The sequence below is a fragment of the Oratosquilla oratoria genome, chromosome 29 (assembly GCF_046742065.1).
Source record: "Oratosquilla oratoria isolate Oo_2021 chromosome 29, ASM4674206v1, whole genome shotgun sequence".
NCBI lineage: Eukaryota > Metazoa > Arthropoda > Malacostraca > Stomatopoda > Squillidae > Oratosquilla > Oratosquilla oratoria.
In genome coordinates, this window is record NC_134805.1 from 44,450,095 (window position 1) to 44,467,892 (window position 17,798).

Here is a 17,798-nt window from a genome sequence, read left to right on the forward strand (position 1 = left end):
TGCCTGGAAAGCCAACATGGGATGGCACCCAGCAAAAGACAGGAGGTGAGGCACGCACCAGATGGAGTTCCTATCGATATGGAGAGGACATATTGAGAGTACGAACAATACTCATGTGGTGGTGATCCGCAACCTAGTGAAAATAATGCTAGACCTCCTGTTCGTTGGCCAGTGGACCCATGACTGTACAGATCTAATACTCCAGTGGACCCATGACTGTACAGGTCTAATACTCTTTGGTGAAAGATTACTTGTCAAACTAGATCAGTGGTCTTGCCACTGGTCTCTCCAACAAGATGTAATAGTTTTAAAATCTGGAATGGGGATTGCTGGAACAATGGTCAAGCCAAGTTGCTGCCTTGACTGCCACATCAGCCTCTTCATTACCGGCGATTCCAACATGGGACGGAACTCAATAAAACTTTACATTTACTCCTCTTCTACCGATTAACAGAAAAACCCAATCTTTAATTTCTTGGACCAAGTAACAAGATGGAAACCACTTCCCTAAAGATAAGAGACTCATCGAGTCTGTGTATACAACAAAACTCGTACCATGGCAGCAGCTAAAAAAAAATATACATTTTAAGGCATTTAGAACTGCCAGCAGTTCTGCTGTAAAAACGGAGGAAACTACAGGTAATTTATTTTTAATTACGATGTCCGGCATCACCAGAGCACCCTACTCCAGGGTTTTTATTTATCCATCTGTATAAATGCCGATGGCGTTCGAGTGTTCAAGATGCATGTTCAAGAAAATTTGCCTCGAGCTGAGCATCCAAATATCTTTTCTTCTCATATTTTGATGTGCATATTAAAGTTTTTATTTTCCAAGGGGAATATTTAGGGATGTCAAAATCTGCCACTGCTGAAGTCCTATCTCATTGGCAGAGTCTGCCAGACGAACTTCAATTGGCTTTGGCAGTTTTGGTCTGCGATGTCCTATCAATTGGTCGTTTTACACATTTGTATTTTGGATTTAATTTATTAGAAAGTACTCTTGATAGGTATCACAAACCTCTTTCCCGATAATAAATAGTGGGGGAAATCCAGCATTTACATTCAAGCTCTCCACAGAAGTGTGGAAATCTCCTCTGCATATACGCAGTGACATATCATGAACCTTCTCCAGCTTAGCTAATGTTGTCTTACTTGCTGATCCATAAATCTGGCATCCGTAATCTATTCTAAGACACAAGGCCTGGTAAATTCTTAAAAGTGAACTTCTATCGGCTCTCCAATTAAAGCCAGAAATTGCCTTTAGGATATTTAGTCGAAGCTTTACATTACTTACCGTTTCATTGATGTATCGAGTAAAAATTCATTTCTTGTCAAAAACAACACCAATATACTTTACACGATCTTCATATGCAAAGATAGAATGATTTAAAAATAATGTAGGAATCTACGTCTTAATCGACAAAAACTAATGTCTTTAGTTTTCTCAGAGGAGATTTTGAAGTCTGGTACTTGTCCAAGAATTTGCAGCATTAATAGTCGCCTGAATCTTGTGGGAAATTTCAATAGCTGTAGATGCAGTACAAAACACTGCATAGTCATCTGCAAATAACTGTCCTTGTACTCCAACAGGGACTCTCGAGTGGGATCAATAATATATTTTGGAGATGTTGGTAAAAATAAAGATATTACATGTTCGAGTTCGTCAAAGGTGAATAGAAGATTATATTCCACCGAGTTAGAGCTAGTAGGAAGAACAATCGTGCTATTATTCCTGATGGTTTGAAATGAAGGAGAGTAGTGAAGGACGCTTGATATATTTGCAAAGTGCTTGCCAAAACCTTCGGCTACCTCCCCTGTATTAGATATTGTGTGCCTTGTGCTTTCACTATAACTATACTGTAGACGGTACAAAATTACCTTACAATTTTCGTATTCTATTCCAGACCAGAGAGATGGGAGAATCTTATTTTAATCCGCTGATATATGTAATAAAGGATTCCCTCCTTGCTTCTTTAAATGTTCTCTTGTTTTGCAAGACCTCTTCTATAGGTAATTTTAGTAATAAGACGAGGGTGTCTACGATATCTTTTGTAACAAGTTCGTTATTTTCCGGCTCAATGCACAAGAATCCTTCCACTAAGGGACTGTAGGATTACAAGGATTTCCTGATGTTCTAGGTATAGTCTTCGTGGCCCCATATATCAAAATACTCATAAGATGTTTAAATGCTAATAAAGGACTTTGAAATTGTTTTATGTTACAATCAACTTTAGTCGAAGAGACCCTCATCTTCCACTTGGGTAAAAATGGAGATGAAGTATTCTGCCGTGATTATTTTCAGTCACTGACCACTGGAAGTCTAACGTCAAGATTGAAGATCAGATTGCAAGGTCGATAGAGTCCCCGCGAGCCCCTCTCCACCGAGGGGCTCCCCCGCGAGCCCCTCTCCACCGGGGGGCTCCCCCGCGAGCCCCTCTCCACCGGGGGGCTCCCCCGCAAGCCCCTCTCCACCGGGGGGCTCCCCGCGAGCCCCTCTCCACCGGGGGGCTCCCCCGCGAGCCCCTCTCCACCGGGGGGCTCCCCCGCGAGCCCCTCTCCACCGGGGGGCTCCCCCGCGAGCCCCTCTCCACCGGGGGGCTCCCCCGCGAGCCCCTCTCCACCGGGGCGCTCCCCCGCGGGCCCCTCTCCACCGGGGCGCTCCCCCCGCGGGCCCCTCTCCACCGGGGGGCTCCCCCGCGAGCCCCTCTCCACCGGGGGGCTCCCCCGCGAGCCCCTCTCCACCGGGGGGCTCCCCCGCGAGCCCCTCTCCACCGGGGGGCTCCCCCATGAGCCCCTCTCGCCCGAGGGGCTCCTCCGCGAGCCCCTCTCTAACAAGGGGCTCCCCCGCGAGCCTCTCTCGCCCGACTTACTGTAGTGAAAGAAGTTAGATTTAACTATATTCGAGTACGAATTTTTGACAAGTTTCATGCCGTGGTCCACGCTGATATGCTCATCTAAGAAGTTTATTAATGCCTCGTCAAAGTCTTCATTTTGAAGAAATTTCCACCATCACTGAGTTATCATTTGCCACCTAGGTGGATCTTGGTAGAACTTTTTTTTTTTCTTTGTCAGGAAATTTGTATATTTCTAGATACATAGGGAACACGGCATTTCACTATATCTGGGTGTAAACTCTTTGAAAGCTTTCATACCAATTTTGAAGATAATACCCACGTTTCAAAATGCATTTATTTCCAGGTCTATTTTGGAACTTCTTGCTCCATACTTATTTTTTTTATAAATATTAAAGCTCCTATTCCATGGAACCTTCTTTACCAACAACAATTTAGAATTTGTTAAGATCAGTTGTGTATGGTTTCAGAGTTATTACCGATTCTGAGATATTTCCCAAGTCATATTCCTTTCCAAGTTTATCAACAAGAGACAGGATTTTAGGCGTCCCTGCTCCATCAAGAGTTGTCGTGGCAGCAAGTGTAAAATAGTGTATTCCTTTGAGGATTCCAGTCGCCCTATCCTGCGAGACTCGACACAGGAAAGATTACCTGTGGGGAGCAGTCTTCTGCTAAGGAGGGGCTACCTCCCTTAAAGTGGGCAAACCCTGATCAGTGGTGACAAAACTCCTCCTACCGTCAGCCCCGACGCCTGGCGCCCTCCGTTACCCACGAATACAGGAGACTTCTATTGATTGATTGATTAATTAGAGTGGGCAAAAGCCCGGCACAGGGTCGTTAGACCATTCGTGCCATGGGATAAAATAGATAACGAGGTTAAAATACTAAATTCTAAAAATTAAAACAACTACAACGTTATTGTCTGACTAATTATTAAAATAATCTACGAAATATATACGAAGCCTAGACATTAAGTAGCGAACTACAATAGAAGTAAGATTATCAATACATAGGTACGACACAGTTAAGATTAAATATGATAGAATAAATTGACGTCTTTTAAAAATCCTAGCACCAAGCATCTTACGGAGGTCAGGAGGGAGGCCCCACTTCCGCCGCCAAGGCTCGTAGTATCTGCACTCGAGCAGGAAATGACGAACGGAAAAGGGGAAGCCACACCTCTCGCAAGAAGGGGGAATCCGGGGAAGAGAGAATAAAAATTCGTGGGTTATCTTTGTATGTCCAATACGTAAACGGTTTAAAAGTTTCGGATAGAAACGGTTGTGGTGGGAAAGGAGTGGCCAGCGATCTGCAGAACATTATTTTTATGCTCCGTAGCTTTTGGTTCGCTCTAATATTGTCCCAGGTGGTGTCAAACTTTCTACGCACGCGGGAGGAGATGGTAGTGCGGATGTCGGAGAAGGGAGAGTCCCCGCGCGATGGTAAGGGACGGGCCACCGCAGATTTGGCCGCTCTGTCCGCCTTCTCATTGCCAATGATACCAACGTGTCCAGGGGACCAGCAGAATCGGACAGTTTTTTCCCTGGCTGCTGTTCTCGTTAGCCACTCTTGGATCTCAGATATCACGGGGTGGGACGGAATAAAATTAGTAAGTGCTAAAATTGATGATTGAGAGTCGCTATAAATGGTAAAATCATTAAAATCTGAATTAAGAATAAAGTGCTTCAAAGCGAGTAAAATTGCGTAAAGTTCAGCCGTAAAGACAGATGAGGTGAAGGGTAATTTTGCCGTGAAAGTTTGAGACGATGTTACGGCTGCGCAGCCCACACCAGCGGGAGATTTTGACCCGTCAGTATAGACCGCGATGGAGTCGGCATGTGATTCTTTATGCTCCTCAAACGAGGCAGCAACGATGTAGGGCAGGTGTCCACTTTTTGATTGTTCCATGGAGCAGAACTCGGGAATGGGCTTGCACCAAGGTGGGGGTATCAAAGTTTCTGGATTCGGACACCTTAAGGGGGCAGTCGCTTCCCTCCTCAAGTAGACGGAGCGCGCGTATGTGTGCTGGGACTGAAGCCGATCTTTTGGTGTTGTACGTATCCCTGAGTCACGTTATTAACCACGTCAAAAGATGGTATCTTTCTGAACGATTTGCACTTGAAGTAAAAGGAGAGTAAAAGATGCTCCCTTCGGTTAGAGAGCGGCAAATCCCCAGAGAGGACGTAGAGGGATTCGACAGGAGAGGTACGGTAGGCACCAGTACACAGTCGCAAAGCCTGGTGGTGTACTGTATCGAGGCAGCGGAGGGACGTCGCACTTGCCGAGGAATAGATCTGGCACGCGTAATCCAGCCGTGATCTTATGAGGGCGTGGTATAATCTGAGGAGCGAAGGCTGGTCCGCTCCCCAGTCGTGTCCAGAAACCGTCTTTAAGATGTTGAGGGCGGAGAGGGAAGATTGTCTAAGATTGAGTATGTGGTTGTTCCACGTAAGGTTTTGGTCAAAAATGACCCCAAGAAACTTAGTCGACTGCTCATAGGGTATTGGAATGCCTCCCAGAATAATATGTGGAGGAACTTTCTGGCGCGGTCGTTGTTGAGACTTGCAAAAGTGCATCGCCACCGTCTTCGATGAGGAGAATCGGCAGCCTCTGCGAGAGGCCCAGGAAGTAGCAGCATTTACACCGCTCTGAGTGCGTGTGATTGCTGTGAAAAGGTTTATGGAGAAGTACAAAAGGAAGTCATCAGCGAAGAGTGAGCATTGGAGTGAAGTGTCTGCCTCAGCAACCGCCTGGACTATTCCATTGATGCTGACCAAGAACAAGGTGGGGCTGATGACGCTGCCTTGGGGGACACCTTGCTCCTGGGGTTTGGGCGACGAATATGCTCCACCGATCTTCACTCTCAGAGTCCTATCTGATATGAAAGCTCGAAGGAAGGAAAACATCCTACCCCTTACTCCCATCTCGAGGAGGTTCATCAAGATACCACCTCTCCAAGTCGTGTCGTACGCCTTCTCCAGGTCGAAGAAGACGGCGATGGTATTCATGTTGCGCACTAGGGCGTCCTGCACGTGTGTCGAAAAACGGAGTAGAGGATCTAAGGTGGAGCGGTGTCGACAAAAGCCGAATTGGTAAGGGGTGAGGTGGTCTCTACTCTCCAGGTAGTGGGTAAGTCGAAGGTTGACCATCCTCTCAAATAGCTTGCATAATACACTCGTCAGGGCGATCGGCCGGTAACTAGAAGGGATCTGGTGATCCTTGCCTGGCTTGGCTATAGGGATGATCGTAGACAATCGCCAAGATAATGATAAGAGACCAGAGTACCAAATCCTGTTATATATCGCTAGAAGGGTTATGAGAGTCTCCGAAGGAAGGTGTTTAATCATGTCCACACTAATCGTGTCGTCGCCTGGGCTAGTATTCGGCGTCTGGTCGATAGCATGCTCGAGTTCGCGGAGGGAGAAGGGCAGATTGTAAGTTTCAGTGTCGGTAGGAGCGTGGTCATCAGAATTCGTCACGTGATCCGGTAGCTGGAGTTCTCGATGTAGGGCAGTAGAGCTGGAAATACGGGAGAAGTGTGTGGCGAGTTACTCGGCCACCTCGCACGGGTCTGAGATAACGGTGTTATTTATAAGGAGGGACGGTTGAGGAGATGGTATGTACCTGCCGGAAAGCTTCTTCACTCTGTTCCAAACTGACGCCGAAGGCGTCGACGTTTTAATGGTCGATACGTAGTTCTGCCATGATATGCGCTTCGCCTCCTTCATATACTTTCGTTTGGTCGCAACCGCTTTCTGGTATACCATCTTATTGGTCTCCGTCGGAAGGCGACGGAAACGCCGGTAGCAGGAACGAGCGGTGTCACGAAGCTTCCGGCAGGTGTTGTCCCACCAGGGAACAGGTGGTCTGCCAATCGGTGGGCGGCTAACCGGTATAGAACCGCCGGCGGCGTTAAGAATAATTGAGACGAATTGATTATAAGCTTGAATCGGGTCATCCACTCGCAAGTCACTTAGTTCGGAGCACAGCTCCCCAAAGAGTGGCCAATTTGCCGCTTTCAACTTCCACCTTTGGGGCTGGGAGATGGGGGGAGGAGAAACACGAGAGACTACTATCGGGTAGTGGTCGCTGCCGTGTAAATCCGCACACACCCTCCAGGAGAAGTCCACGAGGACCGCTGAAGTGCAGATTCCGAGGTCCAGGACAGAAGTAGTGTTGAGGAAGATGTTATGATAAGTCGGGTTTTCATCGTTAATGAGGGAGATCTCGTTCTCCTCTAAAAGTTTTTCAATGGCGCGGCCCTTCTCGTTACGGGAAGAGCTATGCCACAAAGGACTGTGTGCGTTCAGATCACCAAGAATGATAAATGGGGGTGGGAGTGCATCGACAAGTTCTTGGATGTCGGAAGCATTAACGCTAGAGCTTGGTGGCAGGTATAGGGAGCAGATTGTGTAGCTCTTGCTAAGGATGGCCCGTACAGCGGTCGCCTGGAGAGTTGTGCGCAAAGGGATGGTAGAATGTTGAACGCTTGCGTGGACGACTATTGCAGCACCGCCCTGCTTGGAGAACCGGCTGCAGGAACGGTACCGTAGAACCTGTAATTCATACCTACATTATAGTGACTGGAGGGAAGCATAGTTTCTTGAAGACAGACAACTCCGGGGTTGTGTTCACGGAGGAGGTACTTCAATTCCTCCCCGTTCGCACGAAGACCTCGGATGTTCCATTGAAGGAGTGTCGTGGGTGGTGAGAATTTGAAGAATTAATTAGAGTGCCGCCCCCCGATGGGGGACGGCTTAAGTTGGCCATCATGGGGTTTACGAGATTCGCGTCCCATAGGAGTTTTTTGAGCTAAGGTCTTGGCTCTCTGGTCTCTTTCTTTCGGTCTTTGTTCTGGTGATTTAGAAGATGGATCGAGATTAGGTGGCGGTTGTTTCCTCGACGGATCTGGCGTGGTTTTGATAGGGTGAGGTTGTGTAAGCTTTTTATTGGATTTGGGGGACACTGAGGGAGGAGGCTGAAGGGAGGTGTTGGAGGGCGCGGTCTTGGATGGGCGGTCGTTCGAGTCGCCGTCGGGCAGGGGTCGTTTCTGGGGAAGCTTCTTTCCGGAAAGGGCAGGGTGATGTTTAGGTAACTGCGGGAATGATGGAAGGTCCAAGAGCGAAGTTGTGGAGTTGCTTGGGCTCTTCATCATAACGTCTTCGGTGTCAGGAATCTCCCCATCCTGCACAGACGACGGGGTGGAAATGGATGTCATCTGGGGGAAGTCACTCATTGATGAAGAGTTTGCGCTAGATTGCGCCAATGGGGGCTGAGAGCACGATTGTCCCGAAGTGGGGGGCTTTTTTTCAAAGGATGGTGTGGGCGATCTATAGACCTTAGTTGAAGATTTTGATGACTTGCTAGGCTTAGAGTTGTTCTGGGGCAATTGTGACTTACTGGCTTCAGGGCGCTTCTTCGGTGATCTATCAGAAGACATTACGGGTCGAGAAGAAGGATTAACTGGATCCAGAGTGCCAAGATTGGGTGTATTTGTCAGATGTGGAGGGGGAGAATCAAGTATGAGATTACTGTCGGTGACGCGAGATATGACACGTTGGGAGGTCGACTGGCGTGAAGATTGAGAGGATTGTGCGGGGACGGTTGCGGCGGATGATGTGGTATCCGGATGTGATGATGAGGGAAGGAGCGACGGGTTAGCCTTTACTGAAGCCTTCGTTGCCGATGCGTAAGACGTGGGGCGCTGACCCCCCCGTAGGATGGCTGCCGCACCGCGAAAGCTGGTTCGGTTATTGTACGCAGTTTCCGAGACCAGTCTTTGCCAGGAGTGTTCCTCACACTCCCTCGAGAATGTGCGGTGAGTGCCATTACAAGCAGCGCAGTTTGGCGCAAGATCGCAGCATTCACCCTCAGTGACGTGGGATGGTTTGGCGCAGTTGCGGCAGAGGGCAGGAGAACTACAGATCTTGGAGGAGTGACCGTACCGCAGGCAGCGGGTGCATGTCCTTGGCGATTGAACGTAGGACCTAACCGTACAGCGGTGGGGCCCAATCACGATCACGTCTGGGGGATATGAGTCGGAGAACTTTAATATTATCAGCGGTGTTGGGACAAACTTTTGTTCTTCTGGGCTATACTTGGATACTACGTGGGCATCCAAGACGTTCTGGGGGCACATGTTAAGAAGGGTAGTGGTTGGAAGGCTACTAAGGGAAGAGTTAAAAATCTTACCCTTTGAGCCATTATAGTCATCATATGGAGAAATCTTGATGATTCCGCTGCCATAAAAATCTCCGGACGTACCCTGGAGCATAAATCCCTGGTGGGGTTTTACCTTCACTAGGTAGGTGTTGCGACCAAAGCGCGTGAAGGTTTCTGGAGTGAGTGGAGGGTTGGCGATCATTTTGTTGATCATATTAAATACTAGGACATCGTTACTGCCCTCCTCGACAGTCACTAGGTTATACACGGGTGCTAAAGCATAGGGATGGGGACGTTCAGGGAGCTCGGGAGTAAGGTATGTATCATTAGGGACGAAGTCATCGTCTTGTTCTTCTATATTTGATATTTTTAGGATGGAACATTTCAAGGTCGAATCCGCGATTTTATTACCATTGAGGGCAACGCTGGCTGCAATGCATTCTGATGGAGCTAAGAAACGCACATAAAAGTTGTTATAATTTGACTTAACACGAAGAGAAATACGTTCGATAGTACCAAAAGGGGTAACTAGCTTCATGAGCTCGAAAAAGTTTAGGCGCCTTGGGGCATGTTCGATGCCAAGGAGTCTTTTATTCGGGGTAGACGACGCTGTCTTACCAGCTGCGTCAGCTGGAGCCGGATTTGGGGGGCCGGCCACCCCACAACAAGATTTTTTCATGATTGGCTGCCAGGGCCAGGTTGTAGTGAGGATAGGGAGGACGGCACCAGGCGGAGCCTCACGCCTGGGCTAGGACTTGGATCGTAATCCTACTGCACTGGCTTACCGTGCTGCAATGCAGGCGCCCTTCGAGGTGGCATGATACCCTGCCACCAACAAACCTATTGGCAGGGACGCATTACCGTAGGATGGGTGTAGCGCCGCTACTGAGAGGGGCGGTTGAAAGTTAGGTCGGAGGGAGGGGACAGCAAGCGGAAGAGAAGGAAAGAGTGGAAAAGGAAAGAGTGGAAAAGGAAGTCTAAGAGGAAGCCCTGTGCGGGGAAACAAGAGCCCCGCCCGGGGATCGGCATTAGTCGCCTCTTACGACACGCAGCCGACGTGGCGGGGGCTATATTCTATACTACACCCCCTAGCCCCAGGGGGTACGAGGGGGCTCGAGAGGGAGGCCCCGCACGAGGGGGCTCGAGAGGGAGGCCCCGCACGAGGGGGCTCGAGAGGGAGGCCCCGCACGAGGGGGCTCGAGAGGGAGGCCCCGAACGAGGGGGCTCGGGAGGGAGGCCCCGCACGAGGGGGCTCGGGAGGGAGGCCCCGCAAGAGGGGGCTCGGGAGGGAGGCCCCGCACGAGGGGGCTCGGGAGGGACGGACCACCGCACGAGGGGGCTCGGGAGGGAGCCCCCGCACGAGGGGGCTCGGGAGGGAGCCCCCGCACGAGGGGGCTCGGGTGGGGGCCCCCCGAACGAGAGGGCTCAGGGAAGGGCCCCCCGCACGAGGGGGCTCTGGGAAGGGCCCCCCGCACGAGGGGGCTTCCCAGAGCCCCCTCGTGCGTGGGCCCTTCCCAGAGCCCCCTCGTGCGGGGGCCCTTCCCAGAGCCCCCTCGTGCGGGGGCTCCCTCCCGAGCCCCCTCGTGCGGGGGCTCCCTCCCGAGCCCCCTCGTGTGGGGGTTCCCTCCCGAGCCCCCTCGTGCGGTGGGCTCCCTCCCGAGCCCCCTCGTGCGGGGGCTCCCTCCCGAGCCCCCTCGTGCGGGGGCTCCCTCCCGAGCCCCCTCGTGCGGGGCCTCCCTCCCGAGCCCCCTCGTAAGGGGGCTTCCTCCCGAGCCCCCTCGTAAGGGGGCTTCCTCCCGAGCCCCCTCGTAAGGGGGCTCCCTCCCGAGCCCCCTCGTGCGGGGCCTCCCTCTCGAGCCCCCTCGTGCGGGGCCTCCCTCTCGGCTCTGGGAAGGGCCCCCCGCACGAGGGGGCTCTGGGAAGGGCCCCCCGCACGAGGGGGCTCTGGGAAGGGCCCCCCGCACGAGGGGGCTCTGGGAAGGGCCCCCCGCACGAGGGGGCTCTGGGAAGGGCCCCCCGCACGAGGGGGCTCTGGGAAGGGCCCCCCGCACGAGGGGGCTCTGGGAAGGGCCCCCCGCACGAGGGGGCTCTGGGAAGGGCCCCCCGCACGAGGGGGCTCTGGGAAGGGCCCCCCGCACGAGGGGGCTCTGGGAAGGGCCCCCCGCACGAGGGGGCTCTGGGAAGGGCCCCCCGCACGAGGGGGCTCTGGGAAGGGCCCCCCGCACGAGGGGGCTCTGGGAAGGGCCCCCCGCACGAGGGGGCTCTGGGAAGGGCCCCCCGCACGAGGGGGCTCTGGGAAGGGCCCCCCGCACGAGGGGGCTCTGGGAAGGGCCCCCCGCACGAGGGGGCTCTGGGAAGGGCCCCCCGCACGAGGGGGCTCTGGGAAGGGCCCCCCGCACGAGGGGGCTCTGGGAAGGGCCCCCCGCACGAGGGGGCTCTGGGAAGGGCCCCCCGCACGAGGGGGCTCTGGGAAGGGCCCCCCGCACGAGGGGGCTCTGGGAAGGGCCCCCCGCACGAGGGGGCTCTGGGAAGGGCCCCCCGCACGAGGGGGCTCTGGGAAGGGCCCCCCGCACGAGGGGGCTCTGGGAAGGGCCCCCCGCACGAGGGGGCTCTGGGAAGGGCCCCCCGCACGAGGGGGCTCTGGGAAGGGCCCCCCGCACGAGGGGGCTCTGGGAAGGGCCCCCCGCACGAGGGGGCTCTGGGAAGGGCCCCCCGCACGAGGGGGCTCTGGGAAGGGCCCCCCGCACGAGGGGGCTCTGGGAAGGGCCCCCCGCACGAGGGGGCTCTGGGAAGGGCCCCCCGCACGAGGGGGCTCTGGGAAGGGCCCCCCGCACGAGGGGGCTCTGGGAAGGGCCCCCCGCACGAGGGGGCTCTGGGAAGGGCCCCCCGCACGAGGGGGCTCTGGGAAGGGCCCCCCGCACGAGGGGGCTCTGGGAAGGGCCCCCCGCACGAGGGGGCTCTGGGAAGGGCCCCCCGCACGAGGGGGCTCTGGGAAGGGCCCCCCGCACGAGGGGGCTCTGGGAAGGGCCCCCCGCACGAGGGGGCTCTGGGAAGGGCCCCCCGCACGAGGGGGCTCTGGGAAGGGCCCCCCGCACGAGGGGGCTCTGGGAAGGGCCCCCCGCACGAGGGGGCTCTGGGAAGGGCCCCCCGCACGAGGGGGCTCTGGGAAGGGCCCCCCGCACGAGGGGGCTCTGGGAAGGGCCCCCCGCACGAGGGGGCTCTGGGAAGGGCCCCCCGCACGAGGGGGCTCTGGGAAGGGCCCCCCGCACGAGGGGGCTCTGGGAAGGGCCCCCCGCACGAGGGGGCTCTGGGAAGGGCCCCCCGCACGAGGGGGCTCTGGGAAGGGCCCCCCGCACGAGGGGGCTCTGGGAAGGGCCCCCCGCACGAGGGGGCTCTGGGAAGGGCCCCCCGCACGAGGGGGCTCTGGGAAGGGCCCCCCGCACGAGGGGGCTCTGGGAAGGGCCCCCCGCACGAGGGGGCTCTGGGAAGGGCCCCCCGCACGAGGGGGCTCTGGGAAGGGCCCCCCGCACGAGGGGGCTCTGGGAAGGGCCCCCCGCACGAGGGGGCTCTGGGAAGGGCCCCCCGCACGAGGGGGCTCTGGGAAGGGCCCCCCGCACGAGGGGGCTCTGGGAAGGGCCCCCCGCACGAGGGGGCTCTGGGAAGGGCCCCCCGCACGAGGGGGCTCTGGGAAGGGCCCCCCGCACGAGGGGGCTCTGGGAAGGGCCCCCCGCACGAGGGGGCTCTGGGAAGGGCCCCCCGCACGAGGGGGCTCTGGGAAGGGCCCCCCGCACGAGGGGGCTCTGGGAAGGGCCCCCCGCACGAGGGGGCTCTGGGAAGGGCCCCCCGCACGAGGGGGCTCTGGGAAGGGGCCCCCGCACGAGGGGGCTCTGGGAAGGGCCCCCGCACGAGGGGGCTCTGGGAAGGGCCCCCGCACGAGGGGGCTCTGGGAAGGGCCCCCGCACGAGGGGGCTCTGGGAAGGGCCCCCGCACGAGGGGGCTCTGGGAAGGGCCCCCGCACGAGGGGGCTCTGGGAAGGGCCCCCGCACGAGGGGGCTCTGGGAAGGGCCCCCGCACGAGGGGGCTCTGGGAAGGGCCCCCGCACGAGGGGACTCTGGGAAGGGCCCCCGCACGAGGGGACTCTGGGAAGGGCCCCCGCACGAGGGGACTCTGGGAAGGGCCCCCGCACGAGGGGACTCTGGAAGGGCCCCCGCACGAGGGGACTCTGGGAAGGGCCCCCGCACGAGGGGACTCTGGGAAGGGCCCCCGCACGAGGGGACTCTGGGAAGGGCCCCCGCACGAGGGGACTCTGGGAAGGGCCCCCGCACGAGGGGACTCTGGGAAGGGCCCCCGCACGAGGGGACTCTGGGAAGGGCCCCCGCACGAGGGGACTCTGGGAAGGGCCCCCGCACGAGGGGACTCTGGGAAGGGCCCCCGCACGAGGGGACTCTGGGAAGGGCCCCCGCACGAGGGGACTCTGGGAAGGGCCCCCGCACGAGGGGACTCTGGGAAGGGCCCCCGCACGAGGGGACTCTGGGAAGGGCCCCCGCACGAGGGGACTCTGGGAAGGGCCCCCGCACGAGGGGACTCTGGGAAGGGCCCCCGCACGAGGGGACTCTGGGAAGGGCCCCCGCACGAGGGGACTCTGGGAAGGGCCCCCGCACGAGGGGACTCTGGGAAGGGCCCCCGCACGAGGGGACTCTGGGAAGGGCCCCCGCACGAGGGGACTCTGGGAAGGGCCCCCGCACGAGGGGGCTCTGGGAAGGGCCCCCGCACGAGGGGGCTCTGGGAAGGGCCCCCGCACGAGGGGGCTCTGGGAAGGGCCCCCGCACGAGGGGGCTCTGGGAAGGGCCCCCGCACGAGGGGGCTCTGGGAAGGGCCCCCGCACGAGGGGGCTCTGGGAACTCATTGAAAAGTACCGGAGAACAATCACAAATATAAAGAATAGGTTCATGGGAAAAACATTGTAATTTCAGGGTTCCTTCCCCAGATTCAAGAGAGGGGATCAATTTTTCAACATCGACAGATTCTACAACATCGCATTCAGTGCGAACAATAGAGTAAAATCCATCTGTCAAAAGGAAAAAGTGAACTTCGTCAATTTCTAGGACAACTTCTACTTTGTTAAAAATGTCTCCACTTCAATGCGGCCGGAGCAGCATGGTTAGGTAGGCTGCTCAACACCCTGGCCGACATCAGAAGAAGTAAACTCCTTAGCGGAGCCCCCATCAACACCTCCCTAATAGAGCATAAAAGAAAAGTGACAGATATCAACCTCTGTTACGTTAATTCTCGCAGCGTACCAAACAAATTCCAAGATCTACAAATCACCGGAGCGACAGGTAACTATAACGTGATAGGAGTAACAGAAACATGGTTGGACACAAAGTCGAGAATTCATTACGGAATACGGTTTGCCGGGCTACTCTATTTTCAGTTGCCAAAGAGAAAATAGAATAGGCGGTGGAGTAATCAGGGTGGGAAAACTTCGCCACGGAGCTAAACAGTCCTGTAAATATCTGTTCCCTATCGTGAGATGCGTCCGCCAACAAATATACCAAAGTGGTGGAATAGGCAAATTAGTAACAGCCTCTCTCGTAGAAAGCGTGCGTACAATAAATATTTATTAACTAAAAGCCAAGACGATAAACTAACACTAGACAGAATTCGCCCCAAAACCAAAACATTCATAAAGCGTAGTAAGAAAAATCTAGAGTATATTGCTGAGGCATGCAAATCGAACCCTAAACAATTCTGTACTTATGCGAATAAGAAGAAAACTCTTACCTGCTGCAATGGACCACTATACAAAGATGGGGGTAAACATACGGATGATGAAAATGAGATGGCCTCAAGCCTTAATCAATTTTTTGCATCAGTCTTCATAGACGAGGACTGCTTAGTGTATCCACCAGAGCATAAAATGTCGCAAAACGTCTTAAATCAACTCATAATTACCGAAAGTGATGTCGTACAAGTGATTGATAAGCTCAAAATAATTAAATCCCCGGCACCTGACAAAATTTCTCCTAAAATTCTGCGAGAAGTCAAAAATCAAATCAGTAAACCCTTGTGCATCCTTTTCAACAAATCTTTAACACTTGGTAAAGTCCCATCAGATTGGAAATGTGCTAACGTAACACCAATATTCAAGAAAGGGGCAACTACAGACCGATTACCCTAACTTCGATTGTGTGTAAACTGTTAGAGACCATCATTCGCGACAGTGTAGTGAAATTTCTAGAAGAAAATAAAATTATGAACGATTCACAACATTTTCGTAGCAAACGCTCATGTTTAACTAATCTTCTCGACTTCTTTCATGACGTCTTCAGCAAATACGAGGAATGTAGATCTGCCGATATAATTTATCTAGAGTTTAAGAAGGCTCTGCGCCGTTACTCGTTTTATTTTTTTATTTATTTTGTTTTTTTTACCTAACGTACCCTAAACATTAATGTTTCTAAACTGGGTATTGAGTAATAGGTGTCTCGTTAGGAATTCATCCCAATATTTCTTAAACCAAGATTTATATGGACCATATACTAGTGTAGCAATCTGACTAAGTTGAACCACGAGCTACTTGGACATTCTACGGAGATTTGTCTGCTAAGCGCATTGACACGTCACAAATCACGTGACCAGCGGGAACATTTCCTTAATGCGCTTTCTGCCTATTTTATGAACGAAACGAACAATAAATGAGGTGTGATTATCAATTTAAATTGCAACCTTGTTTTACTTGCAGATTTAAAATTAATTGCTAGTGTCAGACAGCACAGCCTATGTCTCAAATTGCCTGCAAAAACCGTCTGAATAGATCGATTTCTTCGCAGTTTCACCGGGTTCCTGCAGTGTGAACATTTTGACGAGTCATATACCAACGGGTACTGCATCTTACGTGAGCGTTATCCTGTATTATTATAGTAAGAGTATCCCTTTCAAATATGACTAAAGAGGTATGGTTAAGTCACCCCGCGAGCCCCTCTACCCCTAAGGGCTCCCCCGCAGCCGAGAAGCAAGGTCAACAAAACAGAACTTGTCAGTGTTCCGGCGACATCGCCCCTTTAGCTGTCGTCACCTATGCCACCCAAAGGCGTCAACGGGTCAGAGTCTGGGATGATGGGAGGTGGGGGACGGTATTGACAAAGCGATGGTGGTGGGGGGGGGGTCGAATTAACCGAGGAGGAAGGCAAAGCTATCGAGTGCGGGGGATACTGTAGGAATATGGGGGGGGGGGAAGGGAAATTAGACGGGTGTCAAACTAGATGGGGTGAGGGGGGATGGGCGATACTAGACTAGGGGAGGAAGCCAGTGCAAAATCCTGGGTCAGAAGCAGGGTGGCACAATCTTTAGGTTATGGATAAGAATAAATTGCAAAATATTATTAATGAATATGGAGATAGTAAAAAGGATGAGGGATATGGCAATTAGTGTCGAAAATCAAGAGTTAAATTCTAGTTAAGAAGTGTTGGGTGGGTGGGGTTAGAGCTCGTGTAGTGTCCTGATAGTTACACACTTGTGAGAGGCTAATGTTCAATTTGCACTTTTTTTTTCTGACAGCCTCACACCTTCGTAGAAATTTCTTGAACGCATTTAACTGAATCATATAACTCAAGAGTACACACTTACCTATGTGCCGATGCTCACACAAAGTTGTAATACTACATGGAATTACAAGGCCACGAGTTTGAACTTTCAATATTACCTGCGATTTATTCAAATTCATCTCGAACATGGGCAATAACTGTAAATGCGTTTATACGTGGAAGGTAGTAGTTGATACTACTACTACTACTACTACTACTACTACTACTACTACTACTACTCGGAGCGATAGGGAGGAAGAACGGTAGAGCACGAGGCGACGGAGGACAGTGGGGTCACGAAACTTTGGTGGGTGTGGGGGGATTGAAGCAATGGTGAAGGATAAATTAACCAAGGAGGGGGGAAAAGTTCCGGGTGTGGGGGACACGGGGGGACGGAAACTAGACGGTAGTTGAAGGGATGGGAAGAGACCAGACTAGGGGAGCAAGCCACTTAATTTCCGGGTCAGCACGGGTGGGAGGTAGAATCTTTGGTTTATGGGCATTAATAAATTGCAAAACAGTGCAAAATGTGGAGATGCCCCCCCCCCCCCCCAAAAAAAAAAAAAGCAGGTCGAGTTGAAAATTAGATTACCGGTAATTCTTGTACAGTGTTGAGAAACGGGGTGGGAGCCACGTTAACGAGGTAATTTCTTTAACGTATTTCCTTAAAGGCTCGCATACACGATCTCACGTTGCCCGACAGGCACTCGGGCAAATTAGGTGGGCAAATGATTGGATTGCTCATGTTCGTACCTAACATACATAAGACAATGCCTGTCGCCTGGGGTTGTGTTGTTGACCACCGCTAGTTGACTCCCCGTACGTGATTCTTGCTAATCACTACTCATGTGTACGACACACGGACTTTGCTAGGTAGACGGACAATGATCGATCGTGCGTACAGGTTTTTATGCCCACTGAAGCGAGCAAATGAACAAGAGTACATCCTTGCTTACGTGCTGATCCACACTCCAAGTTGTAATATCACCAGTAATGAGGATATTAGTTTCAACTTTCATATGTTACCTGTGGACAATCTTAGCCACGATTGTACCCATTTGTTGCGTATCCGTATACAGCAGGTGGATACGCAACAAATGGGTACAATAAACTGTAGCACCGTATCGTATCACTAGGTGGTACGCAAAGATGATACGATACGTGGAAATGCAACAAGTGTGGACCCGGCTTTGGATAG